Raw genomic sequence first — 12,254 nt, 5'->3', positions numbered from 1 at the left:
GCCTTCAACTAAGGGGACACCGCCACCTGCAGGTTCCCCTCCAAGCCACTCACCATCCTAACTTGGAAATATATCACCGTTCCTTCGTGGTCGCTGGGTCAAAATCCTGGAATTCTCTCCCTAATGGCATTTTGGGTCAACCCGCAGAACATGGACTGCAGCGATTCAAGAAAGGCAGCTCACCACCTCCTCCTCAAAGCGTAACTAGCGATGGGCAATAAATGCTGGCTCGCCTATAGTGCCCAAGTCCCATAAATGAATAAAAAACAAATTCAAGCTTGCTGTTGGCATTAACTGGTTGCACAAGAAATGTTGATCAGTAGTACATTTTCTAAATTGTGGGAAGTTGGAAACAGATAAATAAAAATAAACTCATAAAATGTTACTTTTTACCTCAAAAAGAGCCTGCGAGAACTGATCTTTGGGAGCTATGTCACAATATATAACAAAAAAGACCACATATGAAATTTTCTTTTCAAATCAGAAGGATGACTGCCTGTCATAGATCTGCCTAGTGACAGCATTTAAAGAGAAATACGTGATGTAAATTTACCCAGTAATAAGAATAGCAGACAGAATCAGATGTAAATAGCTTTCTTCAGGTTGTTGGAAGGTATTTTGAGAGCCAGGATCTACAGGTATTTGGAGATGCAAGTACTGATTAGGGACAATCAGCATGGCTTTGTGAGTGGAAAATCATGTCTCACAAATTTGATTGAGTTTTTTGAAAGGGTAGCCAAGAAGGTAGCTGAGAGCAATGCAGTTGATGTTGTCTACATGGACTTTAGAAGGCCTTTGACAATGTATGTTGCATAAGGTTAAATCTCACGGGATCCAGGATGAGATATCTAAATGGATACAAAATTGGCTTGACAGAAGCCATAGAGTGGTTGCAGAAGGTTATTTTTCAAACTGGAGGCCTGTGACCAGCGGTGTGCCTCAGGGATCAGTTCTGGGTCCACTGTTATTTGTCATTTATATTAATGATTTGGATGAGAATATAGGAGGCATGGTTAGTGAGTTTGCAGATGACACCAAGATTGGTGGCATAGTGGACAATGAAGAAAGTTATCTCGGATTGCAATGGGATTTTGATCAATTGGGCCAGTGGGCCGACGAATGGCAGATAGAGTTTAATTTAGACAAATGCGAGGTGATGCATTTTGGTAGATTGAACCAGGGTAAAACTTACTCAGTTAATGGTAGGGCATTGAGAACAGTTACAGAACAAAGAGATCTAGGGGCACATGTTCATAGCTGTTTGAAAGTGGAGTGACAGATGGATAGAATGGTGAAGAAATCATTTAGCTTGCTTGGTTTCATTGGTCAGAACATTGAATACAGGGATGGGATGTCTTGTTGAAGTTGTACAAGACATTGGTAAGACCACACTTGGAATACTGTGTACAGTTCTAGTCACCCTATTATCGAAAGGATATTATTAAACTAGAGCAAGTGCAGAAAAGATTTATAAGGATACTACCAGGACTTGATGGATTGAGTTATAAGGAGAGGCTAGATAGATTGGGGCTTTATTCTCTGAAGCATAGGAGGCTGAGGGGTGATCTTATAGAGCTGTATAAAATTGTGAGGGGCACAGACCAGCTAGATAGTCAAAATCTTTTCCCAAAGATAGGGGAGTCTGAAACCAGAGAGCATAGATTTAAGGGGAGAGGGAAGAGATACAAAAGAGTCCAGAGGGCCAATATTTTTCATACAGAGGGTGGTGAGTGTCTGGAACAAGCTATCAAAGGTAGTAGGAGAGACAGGTACAGTTTTGTCTTTTAAAAAACATTTAGATAGTTACATGGATAAGATGGGTATAGAGGGATATGGTCCAAATGTGTGGGCAGTTGGGAGTAGTTTAGGGGATTAAAAAAAAAGGGTGGCATGGACAAGTTGGGCTGAAGGGTCTGTTTCCATGCTGTAAACCTCTACAACTCTATGACTCTATGATTCTAACAGCTTAATTAGATGACTAAGAGATCAGGGGAGGTATGCAGGTACTAATTTTGAGATTCACAAAATTTTAGAGATACAGACAATCCAATTATAGGTAGGAGAGAATCAGAGAGGAATTTTCAACACCTGCAGAAGTAGGTGTAGGGTAGCTTAGCAACCAGCAATCAAGAAGGCACTGTGACACCTAAGAGCTGAAGAGGCCAATGTTACATACAGTTCATAGCCTGAGAGATCATTTTAACACCTAAGAAACCTTAGATCCAACATAGAGCTGGAACCTTTGCAAAGGCAGCTTAAATATCTTCACTAGACCAGGAAAAGATGTTTCTCAGATTCGATCATCCACCTTGTTTGTATAGTAACTAAAAGCTGGATTTGACTTGTAGGTTTATTTAATTTGGAAGTTGTTTGCGAACAGGAAAGTCTTAAGGAGTTCAGAGATCACAGATATATATGTATTTTGGAACAGGGTATAATTGCTATATAAACGGAGTGTGTGTTTAGTAGTTCACATGGTTAATTATCGTAGAGTATTATAGTCCTATCCGTGTGTATTTGTCTTTTCTTCAGTTTAATAAATAGTATTTCGTAATAGTCATGTGAAGTCTGGGCTGGTTATTCTCACTGGAAGTTTCACATGACTCCTCATGCAATCCAAATCTATATACCACCACAAACATATACTTCAAGTTGAGATGCCCTCGCAGATAGCATCCATGTAGTGACAATACATTTTTGTATCTGAGGCTCCTTCTTCTTCAGCTGTCTGCCGGGATGATTATTCAATGATTATTCATTGAATCACAGCAAAGTACCATGATCTACCTGAACCAGAACAGGTATTGAACCCCACGCTGCTAACGCTAATCTGACCCACATGCTAGCTGTCTAGCAAACAATGCCAAACAAGCCATCCCATATCTAGAATATTGTGTTCAGTTTCGGTACTGCATTCTCCAGAAAGATAAATTGACCCTGGATTTGCAGCATAGATTATGGGGTAGCGTGAGACTGTGTAGCCTAAAGTTAACATAGAACAACATAGAACATAGAACACTACAGCACAAACAGGCCCTTCGGCCCACGAGTTGCGCCGATCACATCAACACCTATCTATAACCCCCAATCCCATAAAACCCCATATACTCATCCAGAAGTCTTTTAAAAGACCCCAGCGAGTTCGCCTCCACCACCACTGACGGCAGCCGATTCCATTCACTCACCACCCTCTGAGTGAAAAACTTACCCCTAACATCACTTCTGTACTTTCCTCCCCGCACCTTAAACCTGTGTCCTCTCATAGCGACCATTTCAACCCAGGGAAATAGCCTCTGAGAATCCACCCTATCTATTCCTCTCAACATTTTATAAACCTCTATCAGGTCGCCTCTCAACCGACGTCTCTCCAGGGAAAAGAGACCCAGTTCCCTCAACCTAACTTCATAAGGCATGCCTCCCAGTCCAGGCAGCATCCTTGTAAATCTCCTCTGTACCCATTCAATAGCTTCTACGTCTTTCTTATAGTGAGGCGACCAGAACTGCGCACAGTACTCCAAATGAGGCCTGACAAGGGTCTTATAAAGTTGCAGCATTACCTCCCGACTCCTAAACTCAATCCCTCGATTTATGAAGGCCAGTACACCATACGCCTTCTTGACCACCTCTTCCACCTGCGAGGCCGATTTAAGAGTCCTGTGGACCCGGACCCCAAGATCCTTCTGCTCCTCAACACTACCAAGACTCCTGCCCTTGATAGTGTACTCGTTCATCCCGTTGGTTCTGCCAAAATGGACGACTACGCATTTATCCGCGTTGAAGTCCATCTGCCACTTCTCCACCCAGTCCTGCATCCTATTTATGTCCTGCTGCAACTTTTGCCATCCTTCCAGACCATCCACAACACCACCGACCTTCGTGTCATCAGCGAACTTACTTACCCATCCTTCCACTTCCTCATCCAGGTCATTTATGAAAATGACAAACAGCAAGGGTCCTAGAGCAGATCCCTGGGGCACTCCACTGGTGACTGACCTCCATTCAGAAAAAGTTGGATTGTTCAGGGACAATGTCACACAAAGGATAATGGAAATCAGGAACTCTTCCCCACAGCTCTACTTTACAAATTAGTGTGTAGATTTATATTTGTTGGTCAGGTGAGACATCAAAGTGGGCAAGGTCTCTGGAGTTAAGATATGGATCAACCATTTATTATGTGAACAGTAATAGATCGATACACCTTTGATATAAAGGGATATGGAAAAATGACATGGCAATATATTTGAGGTACAATATAGTTCAGCCATGATTGAAATAAATGCAGATATAGACTTGGGGAGCTGAACGGCCTATTCCTGTTGTAATATTATATGACTACTTATCAGTAGTGGAATGTTAAAAATAACATCATTCAACCTCCTTTCTGCTTTCTTGTTCTTTGGGATATGATCAACCTGAAACCGGTTATTGCATTCTAACGCAGGAAATCATTGTACCTGAAATGAAGCCCAAGGGTTTACCAAACATAATTTTATCAATGAAGGATCAAGCCATGGCATGACAATGCATATCAGAGTGATATCAGACATCACAGCATGTTTATAAACTGGATACATTTGAAGTAAGAGGCTGGCAATCAGTTTAACTGAAGGAAATGGAACCTCATTGACTTACTAAGTAGCTGATCTATTTAGCATTGAATAAGAACCACTGGAAGAGCTAACACATTTGCTTTATGAAGGGAGTATAAAGGTTGACCCTTAACATGATTATCTTGTATTGCAATTCTTGAATGACATTATAAACTCAGTAATACTGCTAGGAAGGAATAGTTGCCATGGGTAAATCTCCCATATCATTGCCCATAGTTAGTTGAATGCCTGAAGTCTGATTTCAGATGGTTAATATCCACCCTCAGGTCCTTCCCTGGAGAAGCTGACTGACTCTCAATGCCAGGTTGTGCATTTGGTTCACATGCCCTGCTCTGTCATATTATGTCAGGCTTAGGAGACAAGATGAAAAGAAACTCTTAAAAATGTATTTCCCTTCCATAGTTTCTTGTTTTTAAAAATGGAGAACGGCTGATTCCTCAACATTCCAGCCAAACCAATGCGAAAGATGAGCAGATGAGGCATCTGCACCAGCCAAAAAACTGGTCAATTATCCAACTCCAGAATTGATGAAATCCTTAATTCTAAGATGGTACTCGGAAAAACAAAGCAGGCAGTTTTGTCCCCAGAATGAGTTAAATGTTAATACTGTTTTGAGGGGAGCTAAATAAATAATGCTGTTTATATTTGTTGCAATCCAGTATTTCGCCTTAGCCCTTTCTAAATGCCTTGTTACAGGGAATAGCTGAGTTAATTAAGAGAAAGTTACTTAAATATTTGATGCAGTGAAACCTGATTAGAGATTGTAGGTCTCACAGAGACTGCCTAAAGGTCTATAGGTTGTGTTTAGGGCATGATATTCATCATTATCTTCACTGCTTTATTCAGGTATTTATTCCTATTTCTTATAGTCAAATTCCATCATCCATTTAAGGCTGTACCTTTCAAGCTGAGCCCTCATATCAAGAAACAATCCTTTTCCCACTTCAGGCATAGTTTGATATTGTCAATTGAACAAGTTAGGGCCTACCCCACCCAGTCAGTCATCCTTAACCAAAGTCAACTGGGCATCCTCTCTCAAGGAGATAGATGCTCTAGTATCCTGTGGAAGATCAAAACCTCAGAGTACCAACCTCAAATGAACTGGTGCCAAAGGAGGCCAAAGTGCAGGGATGAATTAGCGTCACCAGATAGTAAGTGGATGCCACTGATAAAGAGTAGCTGGTGGTGCCTGGGCAACTTACTCTGGTACCTCGATGCACAGCCATATCAGAGACAGCTGCTGCCAGTAAAAGAGTCTTCCTCTTTATTCTGGGAGGCAATAGCACATGACGGATTGGGGATCTGAGCCAGTGGTGTGGTCTGAGATGTAGGGGATCCATCAGTGAGGGACAATAATAAGCCCAACTCATTCTACACCATCGACTGAACCATCTGTGAGTCACTGAAATGTTCTGGTTTGGGGTGGAAACCGCCAGGTCATCAGGGTGAAAGAAAAGTGAGGGAATAGTCATCCTGTGAAACAGGCAGGCAGGGAAGCCTTCAACCTATTTAACTCAGCTTCTACTTTTTCTTGTAAGACAAATGGAACTGGGCCTTGCCTTTGGATTAACTTAATTCTTCATTTACAAGCCTTTGATTTTGCCTAATTCAGCATGGAAGACATTGTTGTATTTTCTTAATAATTCTAGAAGTCTGCCTGCCTGCACTTAAAACATAGAACATAGAACATTACAGCGCAGTACAGGCCCTTCGGCCCTCGATGTTGCACCGACCAGTAGAACCAATCTGATGACCCTCTAACCTAAACTATTCCAATGTTATCCACGTGCCTAGCCACTGACCATTTGAACGCCACGCAATGTTCTGTGCATGACCGGAGATACAAAGAACAAACAAAGAACAAAGAACAACCCAGCACGGGAAACAGGCCCTTCGGCCCAATGAGCCCACGCCGCCGCATCACCCTACACCTATTCTACCCTGCGTGTCTACAAATGGAACCCCTAACTTAGCCAGATTCAGGGGAGAATAGTGTCAATTTGGTAAACCCAATCAGCCTAACAGCACATCTTTGGGGTGCGGGAGGAAACCGGAGCGCCCGGAGGAAACCCACGCAACCACAGGGAGAGAATGCACAAACTCCCACAGACACAGGCCCAAATCCATGTATCTGCACAGCCAGCAGTGCTAGTCACCGAGCTGTTGCGGTGCCTGTCTACCGGTCCAGGATCAAGCACACACACCAACACGAAGTACTAGGCCACTCCCGGAACCTCCAAGAGCAGCCCACGCACGACCCACCGTGTGCATGCCCCTCGTTTGACAACGAGGTGGACCTCCACCTGCGGAATAAAAAGACAAAAACGTTAACTTACAAGTCTGCATTTCCGGTGTCTCCCGAGGTTCTGACCTTATTTAATAGCCCCTACTATAACCCTCCATCCTCGTTTCACTCATGTGTCTAACTGAACCTTAAACGAGTCCAACGTTCCTGCCTCCACCACCCTACTCGGTAGCGCGTTCTATACCCCCACAACTCTCTGCATAAAGAACCTTCCTCTCACATCCAAATTATACCTCTCCCCCCTCACCCTTAAATCATGACCTCTCGTGTTTGTACCCAGTCTAGGGAGCAGTCTCTCACTATTGACTCTATCTATTCCCTTCAGTATCTTATATGTTTTCCATTTCACAGCTGCTTCTGTAGTTTTAGCATGACAGCTGGCTGCAAGTTCTTATCCTAATTGGAGTAACTTTGTGCGCTCTGCAACTCCTGTGAATCTTTTTCAGTACTTTTCCAGCCAGTGCTATCTCCACAACAGAAGTAAGGCTCACTGGTCTATAATTTCCAGGATGGTCTCTCTTCCCCTTCTTGAACAAGGGGACAACATTTGCTATCCTCCAGTCTTCCGGCACTATACCTGTAGCCAATGACAACATGAAGATCAAAACCAAAGGCTTTGCAATCTCCTCTCTCGCCTCCCATACAATCCTAGGATAAATCCCATCCGGCCCAGGGGACTTATCTGTTTTCATACTCTCAAGAATTGCTAACACCTCCTCCTTATGTACCTCAATCCCGTCTAGTCTAAAAGCCTGTATCTCAGTATTCTCCTCGACTACATTGACTTTTTCCTGCGTGAATACTGACGAAAAATATTCATTTAGTGCCTCTCCTATCTCTTCAGGCTCCATGCACAACTTCCCACTACTGTCCCTGACTGGCCCTAATCTTGCCCTCACCAATTTTTTATTCTTGACATAGCTATAGAAAGCTTTAGGGTTCTCCTTGATCCTACCTGCCAAAGTCTTCTCATGTCCTCTTCTAGCTCTTCTTAACTCTCTCTTTAGCTCGTTCTTGGCTAATTTGTAACTCTCCAGTGCCCTATCTGAGCCTTCATGTCTCATCTTTACATAAGCCTCCTCCTTCCTCTTCACCAGAAATTCAACTTCCTTAGTACACCTTACATTAGTACAATTGAACTTGATTTCTTTAAATCAATCAAGGCCCAGAAGGCTTGGTGCTTCATCCATTACTATTATTACCGAGAGCTGGGTAAATTTCTGCCCATATGTTATAGGTACTATTGGAGTGAGGTGCCTTTTACTTCTATTGCTTCTTCCATTTACATCCTCAACCTTGCAGAAGTGCTTTCCAAGTTCAGTTACAGTGGTTGATCCCTCTGTATCCACTTCTATATTACAGGCTCCCCATTTACATGGAATGTTTCAGTAATAGGGTCTGGCTTGAATGCTTAAAAATGAAAAAGTGAGTAAATATCAGAATCAATGGTGTCAGCCCTATTCACATTGTGTACTTGTCATCTTGGTTGACTGGTTGCTCAGCAGTCTTGACATAGATCTGCACTGTTTTATCAAATGTCCTCTTTTATGACAAAAATAACATTCAGTCTAAATAAACCTACATTATTCAGGAATGTGGTCAACACCAGTAACATTCCACTTTAAGAATCATTCTCTGATTGCCTCTGCTACATCTTTTTGTTCTGTGCATGACCAAAGATGTTTTCCATTTCCCAGCTGCTTCTGTGGTTTTAGCATGACAGCTGGCTGCAAGTTCTTATCCTAATTGACATATGGAGCAACTTTGTGCGCTCTGCGACTTCTGTGAATCTTTTTCAGTACTTTTCCAGCCAGTGCTATCTCCTTTGGTCATTTGAAATGTATATAACTCCTGTGACCAATCAACACTGTATGGCATCATTGTTCACGCTACAAACTAACCAATCCTGCAACATGCCATTTAGGGTTGCTGCAAAATCACAATGCACTGATAATCGCTTCACTTTAATAATGTAAGTCACAATTGATGTACTTGGGGCTCTCAGCCTCCAATTAAATTTGAATCTCTCGATTATGACTGATGATCTGGTTTGAAATAGACTCTTCACTAAATCCACAAGCTCACTGAATGATTTGAAGCCAGGCACTATTGCAGCTCTGAGACAGCGAATGTGGGCCTAATTTCCACAGATACCAAAGAATGGTTTTGCACTTTGTCTCCCCCTTTATTTATTTTGCCTGATACGTACACAAGTCAAATCGGTGTATTTGCCTGAAGAGAGGTGTTCTAGTGAGTATATCTATTTTTCTTCAGTCTTTGTTTAAAATGTGACACTCACAGGTGTAGGGTTAGAGGAGATGCCAATATCATCATTTATCCATGTCAACAGATGTAATGATGAACTCCCCAAAGGCATCTTAAGTTGAACAGAGAAATGTTAGCTTCATTAGCGGCACACTTTGAACTACTCCATACTACACTCTAACTGGGATAACTCTCCCTTAGAGAGATTTCCCGCACTAGGTTTTGATTGTTTGTTTAGACCGTGTTACCCTTACTCAGTAAGGCTGGTCTTAAGAACAAAGAACAGTACAGCACAGGAACAGATCCTTCAGTCCTCCAAACCTGCACCAATTATGTTATCATCCTATCTAGACATATGCATCCCTGTATTCCCTGACTGTTCCTCTGTTTATCCAGATAAGTCTTAAATGTCGCTAATGTGTCTGCCTCAACTATGTCACTCGGCAGTGCGTTCCTGGCCCCCATCACTCTCCGTGTAAAAAACTTTCCCTGCACATCTCTAATGAACTTTACCCCCCACCTTCCCTTGAACTTATGCCCTCTTGTAATTTCTGCCCTGGGAAAAATCTTCCAACTGTTCACCCTATCTATACCCCTCATAATTTTATAAACGTCTATCAGGTAACCCCTCAGCCTCTGTCTTTCCAGAGAGAACAATCCCAATTTATTCAATCCCTTCTCATAGCTAAGGTGATAATCGCCAGATGAGTTGGAAATGCTTCAAGAAGACAGAAATGAGAAATGAGTCTCCTCCTCTCGCCACATGCCAGCGATAAGGCTGTTTGAGTGCCACATCCTGGCATGAAAAGGATTGAATGGACGCTGTCCCGATCGAACTGAAAGTATCCAGAAAAGACAAAGACACCCTCAAAAAAATGAAGGACTCAATCTCAGAACTGGAGCAACTGTCAGCAATTTGGAAAAGTGAGTAGTGGAGCCTGGGAACAGAATTAGCATGTTTCAGGATAGTGACATGGGCAGTGATGGGCTACTCTCTTGTTTACTCCGGAGAAGCAGGCAATTAGAGGATAGATGTGAGATCCTCAGAAATTTCATGACATGGAACAACCTGAGAATTTATGGGGTGCCAGAAAACTCAAAGTGGGGACTTTACCCAGTGGGCTGAAAGCTTTCTCAAAGATCTACTTAAACCCACAGCCAATTTTCCTATACAACTGGAGCAGGATCACTGATCACTGCAATGAAAGCCATCAGGTGCCAATGCACCTCTAAATCTCCCTGAAATCATAGAATCATAGAATCCTTACAGTACAGAATGAGGACATTTGGCCCATCGAGCCTGCACTGACAACAATCCCCCCAGCTCCTATCCCCATAACCTCACGTATTTTTACCCTGCTAATTCCCCAATCCCCACATCTTGGGACACCAAGGAGAAATTTAGCATGGCCAATCAACCTAACACACATATCTTTGAACTGTGGGAGGAAACCAGAGCACACAAGGGGACCCGTGCTATTCGTCTAGTCTCTTCGCTCTTTACTGTTGATGTGGCTGTCATCTGTAAGAACATAAGAACATAAGAAATAGGAGCAGGAGTAGGCCATCTGGCCCTTCGAGCCTGCCCCGCCATTCAATAAGATCATGGCTGATCTGTCTCGGCTCAGGTCCACATTCCCGCCCTCTCCCCATAACCCTTAATCCCCTCTCTTATCAAAAACCCATCAACCCTCTTCTTAAAAATATTTAGCGAGGCAGCCTCCACCACTTCAATGGGCAGAGAATTCCAGAGATTCACCACCCTTTGAGTAAAGAAGTTCTTCCTCAACTCCGTTCTAAACCACCCCCCCTTTATCTTGAGGCTGTGCCCCCTAGTCCTACTGTCCTTTCTGAGCGGGAAGAGTCTCTCCACCTCTATCCTATCCATCCCATTCATCATCTTATACATCTCAATGAGATCTCCCCTCATTCTTCTAAACTCTAACGAGTACAAGCCTAGTTTATTCAGCCTCTCCTCATAGCTCAACCCCCTCAACTCCGGCATCAGCCTAGTAAACCTCCTCTGCACTCCCTCCAAGGCCAAAATATCCTTGCGCAGGTGCGGCGCCCAAAACTGCACACAGTGCTCCAGCTGCGGCCTCACCAATGCCCTATACAGCTGCAGCAAGACCTCCCTACTTTTATATTCAATCCCCCTCGCTATGAAGGCCAGCATCCCATTCGCCTTCCTGACCACCTGCTGCACCTGCAAGCTGGGTTTTTGCGACTCATGCATAAGGACCCCGAGGTCCCCCTGCACCGCCGCCTGCTGCAGTTTTTCTCCACGTAAGTAATAGTCCTTCCTACCATTATTCCTACCAAAGTGGACCACCTCGCACTTGCCAACATTAAATTCCATTTGCCAGTTCCTGGCCCATTCGCCCAGCCTATCTAGGTCCTTCTGCAGACTCTCCACACCCTCCGCACAATTTGCCTTTCCACCAATCTAGTAAGTACTCAGTTAGTTTGTTTATCATGTCTAATCAGACAACTGTCATCAAACATGCACAATGTTTCGCTAGGTCTGAAAATGTAGACTGAACAGAGAATGGGGGTTTCAACATTTCAATATGCCAGTGTGTTAACTAAACTACCTACAAGATACACTGCAGCAATTCACCAAAAATCCTTAGACAGCACCTTCCAAACCTATGACCATATCCATCTAGAAGGACAAGGGCAGCAGATACATGGGAACACCACTACCTGCAAGTTCCCCTCCAAACCACTCATTATCCTGACTTGGAAATATATCGCCAATCCTTCACAGTCGCTGGGTCAAAATCCTGCAATTCCCTCCCTAGTGGCATTGTGGGTCAATCCACAGAACATGGACTGCAGTGATTCAAGGAAGCAGCTCACCACCACCTTCTCAAGGGCAACAAGAGATGGGTAATAAATGCTGGCCAGCCAGTGACACCCATGTCCCATGAATGAATTTAAAAAAACCTCTCAAAAAAACCCAAAAGAGACTGGAATTCTTTGCCCCAAAGGCTGGATCAATAGAACTATTTAAAGTGGAGGTGGATAAAGATTTGATAGATTGAGGAAGGCCATGGGGAAATGACACAGAA

The sequence above is a fragment of the Carcharhinus amblyrhynchos genome, chromosome 1 (genome assembly GCF_965287045.1).
Source record: "Carcharhinus amblyrhynchos chromosome 1, sCarAmb.v2.hapA, whole genome shotgun sequence".
Classification (NCBI taxonomy): Eukaryota; Metazoa; Chordata; class Chondrichthyes; order Carcharhiniformes; family Carcharhinidae; genus Carcharhinus; species Carcharhinus amblyrhynchos.
The sequence above is the reverse complement of the archived record's forward strand: the minus strand, read 5'-3'. Positions refer to the sequence as shown.